This window comes from Mesoplodon densirostris, chromosome 4, assembly GCF_025265405.1.
Source record: "Mesoplodon densirostris isolate mMesDen1 chromosome 4, mMesDen1 primary haplotype, whole genome shotgun sequence".
NCBI classification, from domain to species: domain Eukaryota; kingdom Metazoa; phylum Chordata; class Mammalia; order Artiodactyla; family Ziphiidae; genus Mesoplodon; species Mesoplodon densirostris.
Genome location: NC_082664.1, coordinates 37,283,415 through 37,304,335, shown reverse-complemented (window position 1 = coordinate 37,304,335; position 20,921 = coordinate 37,283,415). Strand labels below are relative to the sequence as shown.

Sequence of the window (20,921 nt, the reverse complement as noted above, 5' to 3'; positions counted from 1 at the left end):
TTAAAGCCAAAAGACATGATGAGATCATCAAGGAAATGAAGTCAGAGAGAAAAGAGAAGAGGCTGGAGCCCCAGGGCATTCTAGCCCTGAAAAGGTAGGGAGAAGAGGGTGAATCAGAAGAGACTGAGAAGGGTTCATTGAGACAGGAAGAAAATCAAGAGAGCATGAGGTCCTGGAAGCTTAGTGAAGAGAGCATATCAAGAAGAGAAAGGGTTCACTCACGTCAAATGATGATCATAGGTCAAGTAAAGTGAGGACTCTGGTTTTTCTTTGGATTTAGCCAGTTGGAGGTCGTTTGTGATCTTGACAAGAAGAGTGTGATGGAGTGAGTTTAGGAGAGATGGGAGGAGAGGAATTGAAGACAGCTAGTACCTACTTCTCTCCAAGGAATTTTGCAGCAGAGAAATGGGATGGTAGCTGGTGGGGGAAAGAAGAGTCAAGAAAAAGGTGAGGTTTTGTTTGTGTTTGTTTTTTACTTTTTAATTTTTATATGGGAGCAATAACTGCATGGCTATCTACTCATGGGAATGACTCAGTAGAGAGGGAACATTGATGATGTAGGAGAGAGAAAGATAGATTGCTAGAAGGGTGTCCTTGGAAAGACAAAAGGAGATAGATGGATATTCATCTGAGCTAATGTACATAGAGGCAGAGTATGTGTGAGATGCTGGTGGGGGCAGATGCAGTAATGGGGATCTGTGGAAATCCTCTTCTGATTACTTCACTTTCTCAGAGACATCATCTGTTGAGAGCAAGGATGGGGAAGGAGGTGTAGGGAGTTTGAGAGTCACTTAGGAGAATAAGGAGTGTATGGGGTGGGGGTGGCCTCACTCCTAGTGGGTGTGTCCTGTATGGATCTTTGTTAATGGATTTGGGGTCTGGAGAACCCTAATATTACCAAATCCTGCAGCCACATCTTCGTTGAGGATGATGGAACATGAGGCCTTAGGGAAGGCACAGTTTTAAGCCATTAATTAGACTTGGTGTGGCCTATTTTACAAGTCTTCTTTTTTTTTTTTTGACGTTTTTGTTTGTTTGTTTGTTTTAATATTTATTATTTATTTATTTATTTGGCTGCACCGGGTCTTAGTTGTGGCATGTGGGATCTTCGTTGCCATGTGTGGGATCTTCATTGCAGCATGCAGTATCTTTTTTTTTTTTTTTGCGGTACACAGGCCTCTCACTGTTGTGGCCTCCTATTGCGGAGCACAGGCTCTGGACGCGCAGGCTCAGCGGCCATGGCTCACGAGCCCAGCCGCTCCGCGGCATGTGGGATCCTCCTGGACCTGGGCACGAACCCGTGTCCCCTGCATTGGCAGGCAGACTCTCAACCACTGCGCCACCAGGGAAGCCCTCTGCAGTATCTTTTAGTTGTGGCATGCGGGATCTAGTTCCCTGACCAAGGATCAAACCTGGGCCCGCTGCATTGGGAGTGCGGAGACTTAACCACTGGACCATCAGGGAAGTCCCTACAAATCCTTTTTTGCATGAAGCTTTAAAGTCTGGTGGGAAATACTGTGAAGAGAGCTTGGGGCTAGAATGGCATCTGGAGCCTTTAAACAAAGGGCTGCTCTGATCTCAGAAGTTGGGGGTGTTGGCAGAAAAGGAGCAGCCCTAAAAAGAAATAAGGCCACAGACTCACCCAAGGTCAAAGAGAGCACATGCTGTGGCCTTCCTGGGCAGATGACTTACTGTATAGACCAGGATGGCTGCTTAGCCTCAAATGCCCTCTGACCCAGCACTGGGGGCTTCCTTCTAAATCACCTGACAGAAAGGACCATGAACCGAAAGGGCCAAGCCAACATCTGGGAGCTCGAAAGGGCTGTGACCATTTAGGGGCTGGGATGAATATTCAGAGCCGTAGTCTCCTCCGTGGAGGACAGCAAGAGCAGTGAGCAGTGCAGTGGAACAGAGACAGTGAGTCACATGACTCGCCTGGGTTGCGGCTGCCCCACAGCTGGGTAACTAGCCTTCTGACCAGAAGGGAATTAGCCCAGCTCCCAGACCTCATCTCGTAACTTGTTCTTCAGAGAACAGACACTCTGCCAAGTGGTCTAGCCTTGTGCAAGTTGGCCAGCCCTACTGGGGGTTTGTCTAACCCTTCCCAGAACCAAGAGGAAATGAGGGAGACTGAAGAATGTGGATTAATCACCTCCAGCTGCTGACATGCTGCTGACAGTGGCAGATAAGAACGGATGAGTGGCATATGCTGAATGCAAGCTCCGATAGCGCTCTACTCGACTGCATTCAGATGGCTGGTGTTCAGGGTAATTGAAATTATTTATTTAGATCCATCAGCCCTGTTCGGGAAGGCTGACTAGTGTCAGCAGACACATGTGAGGAGCCACAGGGCAGATGTGTCAGGGCTCACACTTGCCCAGCCTATGCACTGCCTCCCCGCCCCATGCAGTTCTGAATGTACTTCCTCCTCCCCTTCTTAATTGTGGAAGAGTGAAAGGGGCCTGGGTCTTAGTGATTCAGGCAACTCTTGGACTATCCAAAGTTTGTGTGTTATTAATTCCTGTACCTCCCAAGTGAGGAGAATATATAATTCTTTATGAGTATCTAAAATGGAGCAAAGGACTGTAGCAACCTCATGTAACAGGGCCTCACTGAGTAGGGGAAGTAGTCATGACGTGGGGAGTGGGCCACTAGCCCTAGGATCTTGGGCAGGACCTGTTACCTCTCTGAGCCTCATGTTCTCATGTGTAAAGTAAGAGAATTAGATCAGACTAAATCAGTGCCTTTTCTTTTTCCTTTTCCTTTCCTTTATTTTCTTCTCTCTTCTCTTCTATTCCCCTTCCTTCCTTTTTCCTTCCTTCCTTTCAATATGGAACTATTTTCTCAAAAAAAGAAAATAATTTCACTGGCCTTACACTTTTCCTTGGTTCTTGCTCCTGGCTTTTTAGGGTGAAATTATCATTCACATGGTAATTTATGGATAATCTGTGGTATAGTCCAGGGTTCGGTGAACTTTTCCTGTAAAGGGCCAGATAATTTAGACTTTGTGGGCCATTTGGTCAAGTGAAAAAGCAGCAGTAGACAATAGGTAAACCAATGGGCATGACTGAGCTCCAATAAAACTTTATTTACAAGAACAGGTAGCAGGCCAGATTTGGCCCATGGGCTGTAGTTTGCCCACCCCTGGGATAGCTCTGTCAGTAATCTCTTCCACTCTTGAGCCCTGTATGAGAACTCCAAAGTTAAACTGAGTGAGGGAAAAACTGAGACAAGGACCTGGATTACTTCATTTCCCTACCCCTAACCCCCAAAGCATTCACCTCACATCCCAGCCTAATAACAGAAGTTCACAAATATATGCTCTATAGAGAATATTTTCTATTTAGAAATAAATTACTGTACATTCATGAAGGGAAAAGAGGAGAAAAACCAAACACCAAATTGTTGTTGACTCACCTGGCGAACAAATTGGCAACCGTTCACCTCTGTCCCATAGGGCCAATGGTGAGTCCAGAGCTGGGTCGTGGAATCTAAAGGGTCCTGCCATCCTCTCCTACCACCGCAGAAGCCCACACAATGCCCCTGTCTGCTTGCAAAGTACTTATTGTATAATAGCTTCCCAAAAGTCCCCATGTCAGGTTGTTAATTATATAATGAATCTGCCTATGTAAGGGTAGAAATTCTAATAAAAACCCTCGTGTACAATATTTTACAGTAACAGGGAACATGCACAGGGCTATTTGGTCAGTCCTCTTCTTCTAAGTACTATTCCTCCCCACTTCTAGGAATCACTTCCTGTGTGATAGAAGCTCAAGGAGGGCCCAAAGCCACCCCTTTCCTGCCTCAGGACATTTGCACACGGGCCCCAAACATTTGCTGTTTCCTGGACCTAGATCACTCTTCCTCCAGCTCTTTCCCTTATTCATTCTTATTTATCTCTCAGATCTCAGTTTACATATCATTTCCTAAGAGGTACCTTCCTGCACCCTCCAGTGTAAATTAGTCCCCTCTCTTATCCTCCCTTAGTAGTCTATCCTTCTCCTTCATCATATTTATCATAAGTGTTGTTATATTTTTATTTGTTGTCTTTTGGTTTAATGTATGTCTTCCCCAGAAGAATTTAGGGGAAGAACATGAAGACCATATCTATTTTGTACAACACTGTATCCCCAACATCACAAACTGTGCAGTGAGTTGGCACTTAGTTAACATTCGTTGAATGAATGGCCGTCATTTGTTGCTACTTGTAAAAGAAAAGCCTGACATCTTTGCAGTGGGTCAGAGTCCAAGCGCACTCTCCACTCTGCAACTTGGACTGAGGTTCTGTTATGGACTGAATGTTTGTGTTCCTTCAAAATTCATTTGTTGAAATCCTAACCCCAAAGGCAATAGTATGAGGAGGTGGGCCTTTGGGAAATAATTAGGTCATGACAGTGGAGCCCTCATGAATGGGATTTGTGCCCTCATAAAGGAAACTCCAGAGATCCCCCTCACTCCTTATTGCCTGGTGAGGACACAGTGAGAAGACGCCAGTCTGCAACCCAGAAGAGGGCCCTCACCAGAATCCAACCTAGCAGGCACTCTGATCCCCAACTTCCAGCCTCCAGAACTGTAAGAAATGAACTTTGTTGTTATATAAGCTACCTTGTTTGTGATATTTTGTTATAGCAGCCTGAGCTGACTAAGACAAGTTTTTAGTAACTACACAAAGGACTACTCACAGGATATAAGTGATAATACTCTGGGCACTGCACTGACAAGGAAAAAAAAAGAGGTGGGAAGGGGGAAGCAGGATGAAAAGTCCACAGAGTACAACGTCTTGATTTCCAAAGTGTTAAAGGAAGCTTTAGAACTCCAGCCAATGTGGGCTTGGGCTGTGTCTTTCATCTCATGAAGGTTTTCTTCTCCCTTAAGGAGAACTACCTACTCCTTGACACTTCCTAAATTTATGGTAACCCTACTGCTGTCTCCACTCCACACCCACACCCCAACACACCCAGTTACTTGGTCCACACTTGACTGTGACCAAATAAAGTCCCTTCCCTGAGACACCCAATGCAAACCGAGAGATTCAGTCTCTCCATGATCTGTGGATCAGAAAAGCAGAAAAGATTTGTCTGCAGATAAAGAAGAATCAAAAAGATGTGATGGGAGGGTCTGAGGGGAGGTGGAGAGAGAGCGTTAATTGTTCCAGTCCTTGATTATAGCCCTTTTATGAAGTCCAGCTGCAAACTCACCCTCAGGTGATTTGAGAAATCTACCTTTTTGATTAGGCAAGTTACCTACTGAAAAATGAACTCTAGGTAAATATAATGATTTCACATAGTCCATTCTGTTTAACCCTCATAACAGTACAGTGGGGGAAGTACTGTTATCCCCATTTTACAGATTTTTTTGGCTATAAGAAATTATCCTTCATTGAATGCTAGTGAGACTTGAATTCTAGGCTTAATTCTACCATGACTGCATCGTCTGAAGCAAATGAACTTCTTTCAGCCTTTCTCAAGAAGCAATTTTAGACTGATGGAAAGGGTCAAGAATCCTGCTTGTAATTTATGAAACCAATGATCGTGACCTAGAAGATTTTGAATGGACAGGAAGCTGTCAATAAGCTTGGCCTCAGTCTCCTCATTTCAAAGTGCATGAATTGGATTATATGGTATCCAAGATGCTTTCTAGGTCTAACACTCAACAGATTATTTTCTGGCTTCAATTACCAAGAGGTTTACTCTCAATTATGAAAGAGCTGGAAATGGCTAATAAATTTGGTGAGATATTTGGACAACACAGTTATAGACCCACTTGTATCTGCAATAATTCTTTCTGGCTCTGAAAAACCTTTGAAAATTTTCCCTTTTATTATGACTACATGGATCATTACTTGGCAAAGAAATTCCCCCTAATACTGATCTATGAACACAAAGAATGATGTGCCAGGATAAAAGGATATAAAAATAAAATCTTTTAAATTACTGACAATAAAAGTCAGGGCTGAATTTTCCTGAAAATGAACCAACAAAAGCTACCAGCAAAACTGGATGAGCTGAGAAAATACAAGCTTAATTGACTTACCCTGAGTAAGTGGTTTTCAAATGAATGTTTCCCTGTTCTGGGCATCCAAGACTTTCTTGAAATTGTTTAATAGGGAAAATTGATCCCCAAACTTCCATGATTTGGGAGAGCTCACTGAGAGCTTTGACCTTGATTGCCATCTTCACCATGCTGTTCAGACACCCCATCTTCACACATTAACATTCCTCGAATGAATGAAATTCCAGAAAACCAAGATCATATAACCTCACTGTGTTAATGGGGAAACACATAAACAGAGCCTACTAGCCTGGATCTCACTGAGTTTCTAAACTGAAAACCCATTAAAGGATGGGTTGATAGTCTACCAATGTCATTGGCAAGCACTTTCCAAAACTGTCACAAAATTTGTAGTCAAGTGAAATTAGGAAACTACTTACATTTTTCAAACATTCAAGATGGAGAAAAACCAGATCTATTCATAGAATAATTCCTGGCAAATATCAGGTGTCCAATAAGTGATTCTTAATGAGTAAACTAGCTTTACATTTTTATACAGCTATCAAAGTTTTTAAGTGCATACACATAATATGTTTACATTTCATTACACATAAAAAGACAAAATATTTTCTTATTTTGTATTATTTGTCTGTTAATTCTTCACCTCAGTTTGAATGTACACACCTGCTCAGCCGTTCCAAAGTATATTCTTCCATATTGCTTTTTGAGTCTCATCTTCTGACCTTTAATGACCTCATCACCTGAAGCTTGAATGAGAATGGGGGAAACTCCATTCCCGGACCACTTAAGAAGAATCCTTTTCCTGTCAAGGCAACTAAATATTATTTTGCTCCCCTTGCCACACGGATATATATAGATAGATACAGATACAGATATAGAGACATAGAGATATAGATGTAGCTATAGGTAAATAGATATAAGCAGAAATGGAGATATATATTTCATTTTTAGCTGACTTTGTCCTGAGCAGTAAAAATCCTGAATTTACCTCTTCCTGCTCCAAGCAGGTGATGCGGTGGTGTCCTTAACCTGTAAAAGAACCCTTCATCTTCATTAGGTCTCCAGGTCACTGGCCTTCATTAGCCTGCTGCAGCCTCTCGTTTGATTTGCATTGCAGGTTCCCTATTTAGGTAATGATTCTAATTTTGAAAATCTCCAGAGGTTACGGCAAAGAAGCTGGGCCAGAAAGAAAGATGGACGGAAAGGACAGAAGCGGTGCTGCCTCCCCTCACCCCTGCCCCGCCCTGCAACCTCTAGAGAGAGACAGGTTGCAGGCTGGTTGGCATCATGGGGCTTGGGGGTCTGAGACTTGTTCTATACTGTCTTTTCTTCGGTAAATGAGCATTCATAGTTAATGCCTCAGAAAGCTTGACAAAAGGAAACCAAAACTTTAGTCTGAAACCATTAAAGGCATTTAAAAGGCACCAGCTCCTCTTGTGCCCCGCTCTCTTTTATATACTACACAACTGCCACAGCAGCTTGCCCCCTGCCTTCTTGCCTCAGGGCCTTTGCACATGGTGCTCTTTGAGCCTGGATCTCTCTTCCCTGATAAATTCCTACTTATCTCTTGGGTCTCGGTTTATATATCATTTCCTAAGAAATACCTCTCGTGGCCCCCTGATCTAAATCAGTTGCCTCTTTTATTCTCTTTTTTAGTATCCTAGTAGCCTCCTTTACCACACTTATCATAAGTGACACTATATATTTATTTGTTGTCTTTTGGTTTAATACCTATCTTCCCCAGAGGAATTTAGGGGGATATTGTGGACTGAATGTTTGTGTCCCCCCTCAAATTCTTATGTTGAAGCCTGAATCCCCAATGTGATGGCATTTGGAAGTGGGATCTTTGGGAGGTAATTAGTTTTGGGTGAGGTCATGGGGATGGAGCCCTATATTCATGATGGAATAGGGACACCATGGTGGAATTGGTGTCCCTATAAGGAATGAAGAGACCAGGGCTTTCCCTCTGCTGCATAAGGACACAGAGAAAAGGTAGTTGTATACAAGTCAGGAACAGGGTCCTCACCAGAACCTGACCATGCCAGCACCCTGATCTTGGACTTCCAGCCTCCAGAACTGTGAGAAATAAATGTTTGCCATTAGTCTATGGGGCCGTATCTATTTTGTACAGCACGGTATCCCCAGCATCTCACATCATGCAGTGAATTGGCACTTAATTCATGTTTGCTGAATGAATGACCAATTTTTTGCTGCTGTTGATAAAAGGAAAGGCTACGTCTTTCCAGCGGGCCAGAGCCTGATCACACGCTCCGCCCTGCAACCTGGGCTGAGGGTCTTACTAACAGCAGGACTGCTCACAGGATGTAAGTGATACACTCTGCTCTTTGCCACAAGCATTAGCAAGAAAAAAAGAGTTGGGAGAGGGAAGCTCAATGAAAAGTCAACAGAATACAAAGTCCTTGTTCCCAAAGTGTTAAACAAGAAGTTAGAACTCCAAGCCAGTGTGGGCTTGTGCTGCGTCTTTCATCTCATGGGGGTTTTCTTCTCCCCTGAGGAGAACTACGTACTCGTGACACTCCCCAAACTAGGACTGCTCCAAAGCCCCCCTGGCTTTGGCGAGTTCATGATTTATAGTTTGCTCCTTCAAGCAGGCAGCACCCAGACACTTGTCTGAACTAGGGGTGCTTTTGCAGTCAATAAGGTCAACTAGTTGTTTTCATTTCCTATGGATACTGTAACAAAGTACCCCAAATTAAATAGAAATTTATTACCTTACACCTCTGGAGGTCAGACATCTAAAATGAGTCTCACTGAGCTAAAAGCAAAGTGTTGGCAGAGCTGTATTTCTTTCCGGAAGCTCTAGGGGCGAATCCCTTTCCTTGCCTTTTCCCCTTTTTAGAGGCTGTCTGCATCCCTGGGTTCATGCCTCCTTCCTTCATCTTCAAAGCCAGCAACATTGCATCTCTTGGCCAATTCTTCCACGATCACCTATCCCTCTCATGTTCTTCTTCTGTTTCCCCCTTTTACTTTTAAGGACCCTTGTGATCATATTGGACCCACCCATATAACCCAGGATAATCTCCCTATTGCAGGTCCTTAAATTAATCACATCTGTAAAGTCACTTTTACCATGTAAAGAAAAATCATCATAAGTTCTGAGGATTAGAACGTGGACAGCTTAGGAAAGATTCTCCCTACTATACTGGTAAATTATTCCCAGTCTCAAGAAACAGATAAAGAGTTTGTAGCTCCACTCTGCCAGTTCCTTTGAAGAGGCAGGGAATATAATAAGAAAGAACTGAGGCTTGGAACACTGATTAAAAAACAAAAGGAGTGGGCTTCCCTGGTGGTGCAGTGGTTGAGAGTCCGCCTGCCAATGCAAGGGACACGGGTTTGAGCCCCGGACCGGGAGGATCTCACATGCCGCAGAGCGGCTGGGCCCATGAGCCATGGCTGCTGAGCCTGCGCATCCGGAGCCTGTCCTCCACAACGGGAGAGGCCACAACAGTGATAGGCCCGTGTACCACAAAAACAAACAAACAAAAACAAAAGGAGTGGCAGAATCCTAATGGCAATGAATCCCATTCTTCAACATGTCAGCCACCACAGTCAATAAAAGCCACCTGTGAAGACACTTCAGGCCCTGAGAAAGCTATGTTAAATACCAGATTGGAGTAATGTGAAGTCTCTGATATTTGCTAACAACAAATTTGGGGTACTTAGAGGTACAGTTCAAAGCCATTTGTGTCAGGAATTGTTTCAGCTGCAAATAACAGAATAACCACATACCAGTGGCTTAAGCAATAAAGACATTTAATTATTTCATGTAACAGAAAGCTTAGAGGTAGGTGGGTCCAACATGGGGCCAGCAACTGAGGGTCAGCAAGGACCTAGGGTCTGTCCATCTTTCTGCTCTGCCTTTCTTAATAGATTAGTAATGTCTCCCCTCATGGTGGTAAGATGGCTGCCACATTCCAATAATCGTGTCTTCCCAAAATGTCATCCCAAGCACAAAGGGCAAGCATGTGGAGGAAGACTGTTTCTCCTCTTGCTACTCTCTCTTTTATCAGACAGGAAACCTTTCCCAGGACTTTATTGGCCATTCAGGTCACTGGGATTCCCTGGCAAAGGGGAATGGGATTCTATGATTAGCATAGGTCAATCAGAAGTTGTCCTCTGTGTGTGTGTGTGTGGCGGGGAACATTGACACTCCAAGTAGAGTTGGGGCTCTGCTAAAAGAGAAGAAGGGGAACGGCTATCGGGTAGGCAATCAACAGTGTCTGCCATATAAACATTAAGTGTTGTTATCTATTTTTTAAAATAGATGTTTAGGGCCTCCCTGGTGGCGCAAGTGGTTGAGAGTCCGCCTGCCGATGCGGGGGATACGGGTTCGTGCCCCGGTCTGGGAGGATCCCATATGCCGCGGAGCGGCTGGGCCCGTGAGCCATGGCCGCTGAGCCTGCGCGTCCGGAGCCTGCGCGTCCGGAGCCTGTGCTCCGCAACGGGGGAGGCCACAACAGTGAGAGGCCCGCATACCGCAAAAAAAAAAAAAAATAAAAATAAAAATAAAAAATAAAATAGATGTTTACTGGAGTATAACTGCTTCACAATACTGTGTTAGTTTCTGTTGTACCACAAAGTGAATCAGCCATATGCATACATATGTCCCCATATCCCCTCCCTCTTGAGCCTCCCTCCCATACTCCTTATCCCACCCCTCTAGTTCATCTCAAAGCACTGAGCTGATCTCCCTGTGCTATGCTGCTGCTTCCCACTAGCTATTTTACATTCAGTAGTGTACATATGTCGATGTTACTCTCACTTCGCCCCAGCTTCCCCCTCCCACCCCGTGTCCTCAAGTCCATTCTCTATGTCTACATCTTTATTCCTGCCCTGCAGGAATGGTTCATCAGTACAATTTCTTTTCAGATTCCATATATATGTGTTAGCATACGGTATTTGTTTTTCTCTTTCTGACTTACTTCACTCTGTATGACAGACTCTAGGTTCATCCACCTCAGTACAAATAACTCAATTTCATTTCTTTTTATGGCTGAGTAATATTCCATTGTATATATGTGCCACATCTTCTTTATCCATTCATCTGTCGATGGACATTTAGGTTGGTTCCATGTCCGGGCCATCATAAATAGTGCTGCAGTGAACATTGTGGTACATGTCTCTTATTGAATTATGGTTTTCTCAGGGTATATGCCCAGTAGTGGGATTGCTGAGTCATATGGTAGTTCTATTTTTATTTTTTTAAGGAACCTCCATATTGTTTTCCACAGTGGTTGTATTTTTAACATGTTAATGTATAAATAGATCGATCTCCATTCAAAATATGGCAAGCTTTATGCTCAGATCTGAGATATTTATCAGACTAATCCTCTCATCAACTGGATCAGAACAATTTTGGTTCAAATATACAGAGTTACTCTAAATTTATCTGATTTTATGTTAAAAGGGGGGCATTAAACTTTGTATTCATGGACAAATTCCCATGGAGTAATCATCCATTAAAAAGTTATTAGTTGAGTACCTACCATATCCCTGGCACAGTGGATAAGCGCCCAAGACTAAGATATAGTTCCTCTTCTCGGGTGATTATAATTAGGATGGTTAAGTGTTATTACAGGTACAAGTACATGAGACCAGGGAATGTGTCTAGGGAGAGCCCTATCTTGGCGTTAGGGAGAGTTTTGGAAGATGTGACATTTAAAGAGATCTGAAGGACAAATGGAGTAGCCAGGTGATGCATGGGATGGGGACTAGGCTATGGGGTGATAAGAGGATGAGGGAGTGCTCCAGGCAAAGGAACCAGCTGTGCAAAGACTTGGAGGTAAGGGCACTCAGGAAAATTCTGAAAAAAAATATAATTCACTGTGGCAGGAGCAGAGTGTGATTGGTGGTGTGAGAAGAGAGATAGGCTGGGGTCACATCATGAATTTAGACTCTATCTCAAGAACAATGGGGAGTAACGTAATCAGATTTGCATGTTAGAAATCCAGGTACCAGGTGGAAAATGGATTAGAGAGGATCAGTGGTAGTTTGCATTATTGGCCCCAGTGCTCACTTCCTCCTGCATCCACACCCTTGCCATGGCCTCCCAGTGAACTGAGTGTGCTTCTCCACCTCTTGACTTTGGGCCAGGCCATATGATCTGTTTTGACCAGTAGCAGGTGGTAGAAGTAACCATGTGCCATTTCTAAGCCTAGGCATTAAGAAGCCTTGGGTGTTTCCACTTGCCCTCTTTTACCTCTGTCTTTGCCCAGGTCCATGGGGCCCAGGAGGAAGATGGGAGACAAATGAGCACAGCCAGCCCAGCTGCCCCACAAACTCATGAGAGAAATAACTGTCTTTGTTTTTACAAGATGTTGAAGTTTTCAGTATGCAGTATTATTGTGACTATTGCTGAGAGAGTCACACTAGAAGCAGAGTAATGTATTAGGAGACTATTGTAGCTGTCAGGTGAAGGCTTATGGTCACCTGAGCCAAGATGATGAGGGAGGAGATGGAGAAGGACAGAGAAATTCAAAAGAGACTTAGAAAACAGAATGCCATGACACAGTAGCTTATAGAGAGGAATTAGTTTAGAATGTCTCCTGTGGTTCTTCCTTGGGTAACTATTCACTGAGATGGGAATATAGGGGGAAGATGATGTGCTTAGTTACACTGAATTTGAGGCACCTGTGAGATGTCCAAGGGCAGTGGTCCAGTAAACATGGGGTCTAGAACTTGAGCGAGGTCTCAGCTGGGCCATAATGCACACATACGTGGGTCTGGATAGGGACCCTCGGGGGAGGGTATAGAGCAAGAAGAATGTGAAGGGTAGAACTTCGAAGGGGCCAGCATTCGAGGACAAATGAACAAAAGTCCTCAGAGAAGAGCAGCCAAGAGAAGGAGAAACGTCCAGGGAGGGTAGTGTCCTGCGAGCAAAGAATGAGAGGGCTCTACAAAGGAGGGTGTGGTCAATTGTGCAGAAAACTGGTGAGGAAAGAGGCAAAGAGTTTATAAGGATCCATAAAGATTTGCCTAATTTACAAAGAAAGGAAAGAGACTTTTGCCCAAGAAATTTCAGACAGTCCCACAGTAGATGAGTCAATAAAGCCCTAACCACAAGAACAGATGTTGAGATTCACTGAGATGTTCAGAAAATGAGCAAAAGCACGATCCAGGGCCTTTTGAGTCATTTTTTTTCCCGGTCCCTCTGGGTGAGTGGGTGCCTTTGAGCAGAACCTTGCCTTACCTGCAGCAGATTACTGTGTCATCCAGGCCACTCCACCCACAGGCCCTGGCAACCCTGACAAGTCCATGAGAAGCAGCGTCTGGCAGTGCCAGGGCTGGCCAAGTCCCTCTGACTCATTTCCCATTGACCCAGGTGAACTTTCTGAGTTCCCTGGAGGCCTCTGATGGACCCAGCCTGGCTTCTGCTGGGATCCAGGATGGCTCCTGCTTTCAACAGCAGAGCCGGCTCTCTTCCCTTGTGTTTTGAGTTCCGTAGACCAGCTGCTGGCTGAAATATCGATATCCCTTCCACAGTGTTCCAGGAGAGGCGCTGGAGAGGGGGTGAGACGTGAGCCTGTAGAGGAATGGGATGCTAGCACAAATGCACGCGGCCACCCAGCCCAGCACAGGACTTGCAAGCTCTAGAGGAGCAATTACCACGTGTACGGCCTCGGCAATTGCTCACATTGGGGAATGCCAGCTACTTGTTGTTTTCCTGTTCAATTGAAACTGACATTTCCCCAAGACTGGATTACTTTGAAACCCAGAAATTGCAGCTCAGATAGTCCATAAATTTATTTCTGTTCCACCTTGTAGCAGTTATTACAAAGACCGATCAGCCGAAGAACACGGGCTTTCTGCTTTTTATTTCCTGTTTTATCGCAGTCACCGTTTAAGAGAGGGTGGTGTGGCCAGCAGGGTGCAGGTGGCTCACAGGCAGCGAGAAAGGGTGGAACTGAGTAGAGAGAGGCGTCCTCTCACTCTCATGGACTCCATCTGCCTCCTACTCTACCCAGCCCCCTGGAGGAAGGGTCTGGAGAGAGATACCAAGGGTCCTGGGAGGAAGGTGCAGAAGGGGATGAGTTAGGAGGTACCAGAAACCCCCCACCATGCTGGAGGTAAACCCAGAAGAATTCCAGTGGGGCAGCTATTCTCTCCACCTCTGCCCCCTGCAGCCACCTTTTTTTAAAAAAAATAAATTTATTTATTTATTTTTGGCTGTGTTGGGTCTTCGTTTCTGTGCGAGGGCTTTCTCTAGTTGCGGTGAGCGGGGGCCACTCTTCATTGCGGTGCGCGGGCCTCTCACTGTCTCGGCCTCTCTTGTTGCGGAGCACAGGCTCCAGACGCGCAGGCTCAGCAGTTGTGGCTCATGGGCCCAGTTGCTCTGCAGCATGTGGGATCCTCCCAGACCAGGACTCGAACCCACGTCCCCTGCACTGGCAGGCACACTCTCAACCACTGTGCCACCAGGGAAGTCCCCGCCTGCAGCCACCTTTGGGGCAGGTATAGAGAGGGTCTTTGGCCAGAGGGAAGAGATTATAACCCCAGACTTCTGGAGAGGTCTTCTGGGATTTCAGGTGACTGATAGTCATCAGTCATCAGGATGATAGTCATCATCCTTGTGTGAGTGCGTTGGGTGTGTGGATGAGACAGAAAGAGAGATTTGTTATATAAACATTTTCCTACTAGTGGTATACCCTAGGTAGGGGCCTAGGAGCTCACCAATAAATTGTCCCTGTCCTCCAGAAGCTCCTAGTCCTGTGGGGTCACTGAGCTGAGAGACAGGATGGGTGGGCCCAGGTGTGGGGGAGTGCTATGGAGAGCTTCCTGGAGGAAGCGGAGGCTTCTGCTTGGAAGGCCCTTTGATGCGAGATAATTGCCTTCTAAGTGGTTAGACCGGGGCTCCTGAAACAAGAAAGGAGGCAGGTTGCGGGGCAGAAGCCCACTCCAAGAGTGACAACTGTGCTTTTGACCGTTTAGCAGGGCGTGAAGAGTCCTCCCACTTGATATCCTGGCTCTGTCATTTGCCAGCTCTCTGGCCTTGACCTTTTTGTGTCTCTGTTTCTTTATTTGTAAAAAGGGGGCAAAAATGGCTTCCCTCATAAGCTTGCTGAGAGGATACAATGAGAAAATCCATTGATCATTTGAAGATGGTGCCTGCACATGGGAGCTTAGTGCAGCTCTGTTAATGGGGCAGGCCCTGACTTTGTGAATTTCAGAGGGGACAAGGAGGGTGAGGAACAGCCAGGGCCTGTACCTTTGTTCCTCGGGCCCTGTTCATGCAGAATAGAGGGCTGACCCAGTCATAATCAGCCTGAGAGTTAACTGACAACTTATTTTAAATGAGCAAAGGAGAGCAAAGTTTTTCTTCATCTATCACATGTCTTATTATCATCCTCACTTTTTCCCTTGTGAAATAAATGGCTAGGAGTACAGTCTACCTTTCCTAACTGGGAGGATGAAATCTCAATGTGCTTAAATAACTTGTCTGAAATCCCACATTGAGATTATTAAAGAGTAGGGGTCTGAACTCTGATCTTCTAACTACAGGTGCAGGCCTCCTAATCAGTCACATTGCTCCCTGTCATCTGGTACCCAGCAAAACCTGCTCACACAGGTGGAATGATTTCATCAAGTAAGCCATGCATAGAAACAGAAAATGTCACTTTAGGTGTTTTCTTGGATGCATGATTTTAATATCAAAGCTAGTTCTGACCATAACGAGCAAATACCAAGTGATTGATTCTCTTAGGTTTCTCTGACAGCAAAGAATGGAGACTGAGAAGCAAGGAAGGGTCAGCAGAAGGGGACAGGGAGCACCAAGTGACTATTACTGGTTTGAGTAGGGACCTGACTTTGCACTGTAACTCTGCTTGGCTATTCATCCAAAGGAAAATTGTGGCTTATAATTACAGAAAACCAGTACCTGGAAATATTAATAATAGCAAAAAAGTTGTTTGCACAGCAAGTAATGTGTGATAATGTTTGGTAATTGATAGTCATTTCTATTATTTAAGCACTAATTAATTCTTGTACTAAGCAATGTATTGACTTTACTTAGGGTGTTATGGCAGCCCTCCTAGCTTAAAATAATCCCTTACTGTTTTCTTTAGATAATTAAAATGTACTGCTTATTTGTTCTATTTGTGGCTATTGATAGGACTGAACCTTCTGGGAGGGCTTTATGGGCAGTTTAGGCAAAAGTGACCACATATAAGATCTGGTCCTTCTAAGGAGCCAGCCTGAAACTTTTCTTACCAGGAGAATTCCCAGAACATCCCTTAGTAATCTGTCCGCACAGTCCCCCTGTTTTTGGCTTTACTTGACCCATCTGTGAAAGAAGAGTCAAACCTGTGAACGCAGCTGCCATTCTGCAGCAATGACCCAGCAGGTCTGGCTCTGACAAGTTGCAGGGGAAAGTCCCTCCATCTCTCCAGGCCTGTGGGCTTCCTCTCTAGGCCTGTAAAACGAGGGAGAGGGAAGTAGTCATCCTTACAAGTTCTCAGGGCTCTAAATTGAATGAGTTAACAGAATCAGTGAATATGCTTTCTTGCAGGTGCAATGAAGGTTCTGATTGCTGGAAAGTGAAAAAAACACAAAAAGATTAATGGACCAGTGTCACTCAAGGATTCACAGCCAACAAACATGAGCTGTCTGTTCCTGTTTAATATCTCTGCATCTTCCTGAAGGCTGAGTTTTACTATTTGACTCCTTCTATCCCTTTAAACAGCAGGCTGCACATAAAATAAAATCTACTGAACCTTAGCTGAGGCTCTAGGCTGATGTCTTATATGAGATATTCCAGAGTATTTTTCCAAGTATATTTATAAGATGGGAGTCTTTATATTCCATTTATTGGGCATATTAATTTTGTTTTTGTTTTCTTCTTAGCAAGAGAGACAAAAGCTCTCTTATAAGCTGTCAGTTCTCACCTCACAAGGTCAGAGCTGAAAGCCCCATGTAGGAAAAAATCAACTCCAGAATGCAAATATGTTGTATTGCTACTGCCAGCTTGTGGTTGTGCAGGTCAGCTGGTTTCAGCAACCTTGAGAGATCAAGATCATGGATTAGCATTTCTTATAATTCCATGAACTTTGTTCAGTTCCATGGCTTCATATCACAGTCTTGGCTCTACCCAGCTATATGCAAATATTTCTTGCTGGTTGTAAGAAGCGTTTGCTCTGAACTGAAGCTTAGTGCTGGATTCTTGTTACCTGTGGCTGCCCCCTCTTCTCCATCTTGGACCAACCAATGCTGAGCCCTTTCCTGAATCACGGCTGGAAAGGTTAAGTTTCTTGGCACAGGATGTCTTGTCTGCTTGGTTGAATTTTGACTTTCAGATGGTATTCTCCAGCTCAATGGCTGCCCCATCATCCTACTGAACAGGTCTAATGCCAGGCCTATGCCTTCCCCCAAATTCATTTGACCCGCCTTGAATAAGGTGTCATGAGCCTTGTTAACCTGTCCTGAGATACAATCACAGACAACACCTCTTGGGATATTACACAACATTTGGAAGAGGTCAAACAAGGAAACATGGCTACTTTTTAATAAGAAACTTATCAGAGAACCAAAGGGCTACCCCCAACATTGACTTTGGACTTTCCCTCCGCTGGAATTCATTAAGTAAAAATATGGATGAAAACAGCTAAACTATTTTTTTAATAAAAAAATAGTGAGGAGGGACATGCCCTAGACCTTAAAATATAATATTAATCTGAAATAAATAAGCATTTGGTATGATCACAGAAATAACATATCAAGAAGAAATAACTTAGATATAGAGCTTGATATTTACAATTGAGCTCTAATAAAGGAATAATTACAAATTCAACAAATGGATTTGGAGGAGAAAAATAATTAACTTAGATATTCCTCCCATAGCATTTTACAAAATAATTTTCAAATAGATGATATGGGTAAGACAGATATATATACAAAATGAAACTTAAAATCTCATAAGAAGGGCTTCCCTGGTGGCACAGTGATTGAGAGTCTGCCTGCCGATGAAGGGGACGCGGGTTCGTGCCCCGGTCTGGGAAGATCCCACATGCCGCGGAGCGGCTTGGCCCGTGAGCCATGGCTGCTGAGCCTGCACATCCGGAGCCTGTGCTCCGCAACGGGAGAGGCCACAACAGTGAGAGGCCCGCGTACCACAAAAAAAAAAAAAAAAAAAAAAAAAAAAAAAATCTCATAAGAAATTGTAAAGATATTTTTATTTAACATCTACATGGTGAAGGACTTTTTAAGCGTTAAAAACAGTGGGTGGAGATCAAACAGATTTGACTAAATAAAAATTGAAAACATCTGTATATTTAAAGTGTTCATATTCAAAGACAAATTATGGGAAAATGTTTACCAGGGAGGGATTCTGGGAAGATAACAGTGACAGCAGCATGGTTTTAAAATCTCCCAGAATTTCCACATAAAAATAGAGTGGCTAGATAGCAAAAAATTAAAAATCCATCGACAACATTTACAACAAGGTTAAGTGAAGAGGTATCCTCCAAATCCCAACATAGAAGCAGGTGGGTCAGACCACCAACAGCTTCAGGATCTTCAAAGTACCAGCATGTGTAGCCGAGGAAGCTGGGGAGGGGGGGCGATCTGACAGAGTGTGGCAGGCTGACTTGAGGACAGCAGATAAACCTAGGAGGGGTTTTGCCCCATCCAATAGTGGCGAATGAGTACAAGAAGCTCTGTGAGGAGGTCTTAAGGGGCCCCAGAGCAGTCTTTATCCTGCCGTCCAGAGTTCCCCTATGGGAGAGTTCTCAGTAATTTTACAGGTTGTAGTAGTTTTTGTACTGTTATTCTGTTTTGTGTATAAGGTGGAATGAAGCAAAGAAGTAATTATGGAATATTCTATCACCTCCTAATTCCTTGAGAACCAGGATTTTTGGCATGAAAGAAAGGAGTATAGATATACTATAGATGAGGTTAAGTGAGTATAAGTGAGTAAAAACCTTATAGTCTTGCAATTGAATTGGAAGTACCAGTATGAATACCTGAGGTGGGTGCATGTATGTGTTCAGTTCTGCTACAGTATGACATATGTGTTCCTAAAAATCACCACAATGGGCAATAAACACCACAGGGCTTATGGTAAAAATGGTGGTAAGGGCATAACACTCAAAAATTTCATGAGTGACAAATTTTTTAAAAGGATAGAAATTTAGCAAAAATGGTAGCTCTGTTCTATACAGGTCAAATGAGTCAGAAATACATAATATAAATATTACTATAAATATGGCACTTTGCCTTGAAAAAGACCTGAAGTTTGCTTGTGGAAGTGGGTGTTGAAAGGCTTGTTAGTTACTGTGAAGTGGTGGAAGGAGGATTACCTGAAATTGGATGGTAGTTGTATCAGACGTGGGTGGCTGGCTCATTGTCCTCTGTTGGGCACTGGTGCTGAACACCTGAGTTACAGCCTTTTGCAGCCTTAAATCCTGGGTCATGTTTTTCTGTCTTTGAGATGGAGGCCCTTTAAGGCACGCATTTATAATACACAGCTATTTCATCACAACTGAAAATATTGGATTGGCCAAAAAGTTCGTTTGGTTTTAAGTAAAAATAAAAGACACAGTTTTCATTTTCACCAAGAACTTTATTGAACAACGTATTCACTAACAGAACAAACTTTCTGGCCAACCCAATATTATCCAATGTACAGCTTTCTTCTCCGGTTAACTTCTGTGTCACTGCTGGAAATTCTTTTGCTTCTTTCTCATCTGCAGTTGCAGCCTTGCTTGACAGCTGAAAACTCTGGAAATTGTAGTGATGTTTGAAACCACCAAACCAGCCTCCCATAGCAATAAAAGGTGCCACTTCTTCAGGATTTAGTGATTTCTGTTTAGTCTCTGTATACAGATTGTGTTTTCTCTTTGATTGTGGAAAAGATTATTCCTGATCTTTTTTTTTCTTTGCTATTTCATGTATTCTTATACAGCTTGGTTCAGCTGGGTGAAGTTTTCTGCCTTCACCTAATATTTCTTCTGTATAAAATCACTCACAGCCAAATGCAAAAATTTGTGTTAGATTCACATTGTTCCTTAATATACCAATCGTATTTGAACAAATCTGCATTTTCAAAATAAGCATTATAGCAGAATTAACTGTATATAAATTTTCCCCCCATTAATTCCTCAACTCTGTCCACTCAAAGGACTAAAACAATGACAATGTTGTAGTAAAGTAGCAATGAGCATCTCTAAAAGATGACACTAAAAGAAGTCAAGGATGCTTGGTGAATGACTGATTTCAGGTCCGGGGCAGGAGATATATAAGGTGAGCCTGGAATATCTTGTCATAGCAGATAGCAGGGAATGGTATCAAGGGTACCACTAGGGTCATGCCAGCGGAACTCAGAACAAATTGAGGAAGCTCCCACTGCCCAAGATGGAACAATTTGTATTTCAATAAGGATAATAATTGTACAAATACATTTAAGTTCGTCAAATATGTTTAAATCTATGGATTTCTAATGCTATTTGGAAAAACTAATTGGTCACTATTAGAGGAGAAAAGGCACCTATTTGTGATCTTGAAGACAAATAAGATAAATAAGACAAAGAATCAAGCATCCGTCCTGCCTTTCCTTCAGGAACTATACCACTGGGTAACCAAATCGTAGACATGAGGAAACATCTCTTTATGGAAGTATCCCAACTAATAAATGAAAAAAGAAATGTTAGAATGAGAACATCACCATTTGCAACCCCCAGTGAATTAACAGAGCCAGGCATTGAACGTCAACAGCTGCTCACATCACAAAAAGGGAGACGTGCAGACATTATGTGCCTCCTGATGAAAAACATGCCACTATCTATAGTCTTGCCAAAGGGATCAAACTTAAGTCTAATCAAGCCTTTGGATCCAGCTATCAATTTGCAGGAAATACAGAGCTCAGAGGAACACACTGAAACGTTCCTTGAATATGCAAT

General features: G+C 43.6%; 1 long non-coding RNA gene across 1 annotated transcript in view; it reads left to right on the top strand.

Annotated features, from left to right (window-relative positions):
- Positions 1-16,711, top strand: part of LOC132489097 (uncharacterized) — a 42,081-nt gene extending 25,370 nt beyond the window's left edge. The window contains exon 5 of the long non-coding RNA XR_009531840.1: positions 16,538-16,711. This is a non-coding gene — a long non-coding RNA (uncharacterized LOC132489097). The remainder of the gene's footprint in view (positions 1-16,537) is intronic.
- Positions 16,712-20,921: the final 4,210 nt, after the last annotated feature.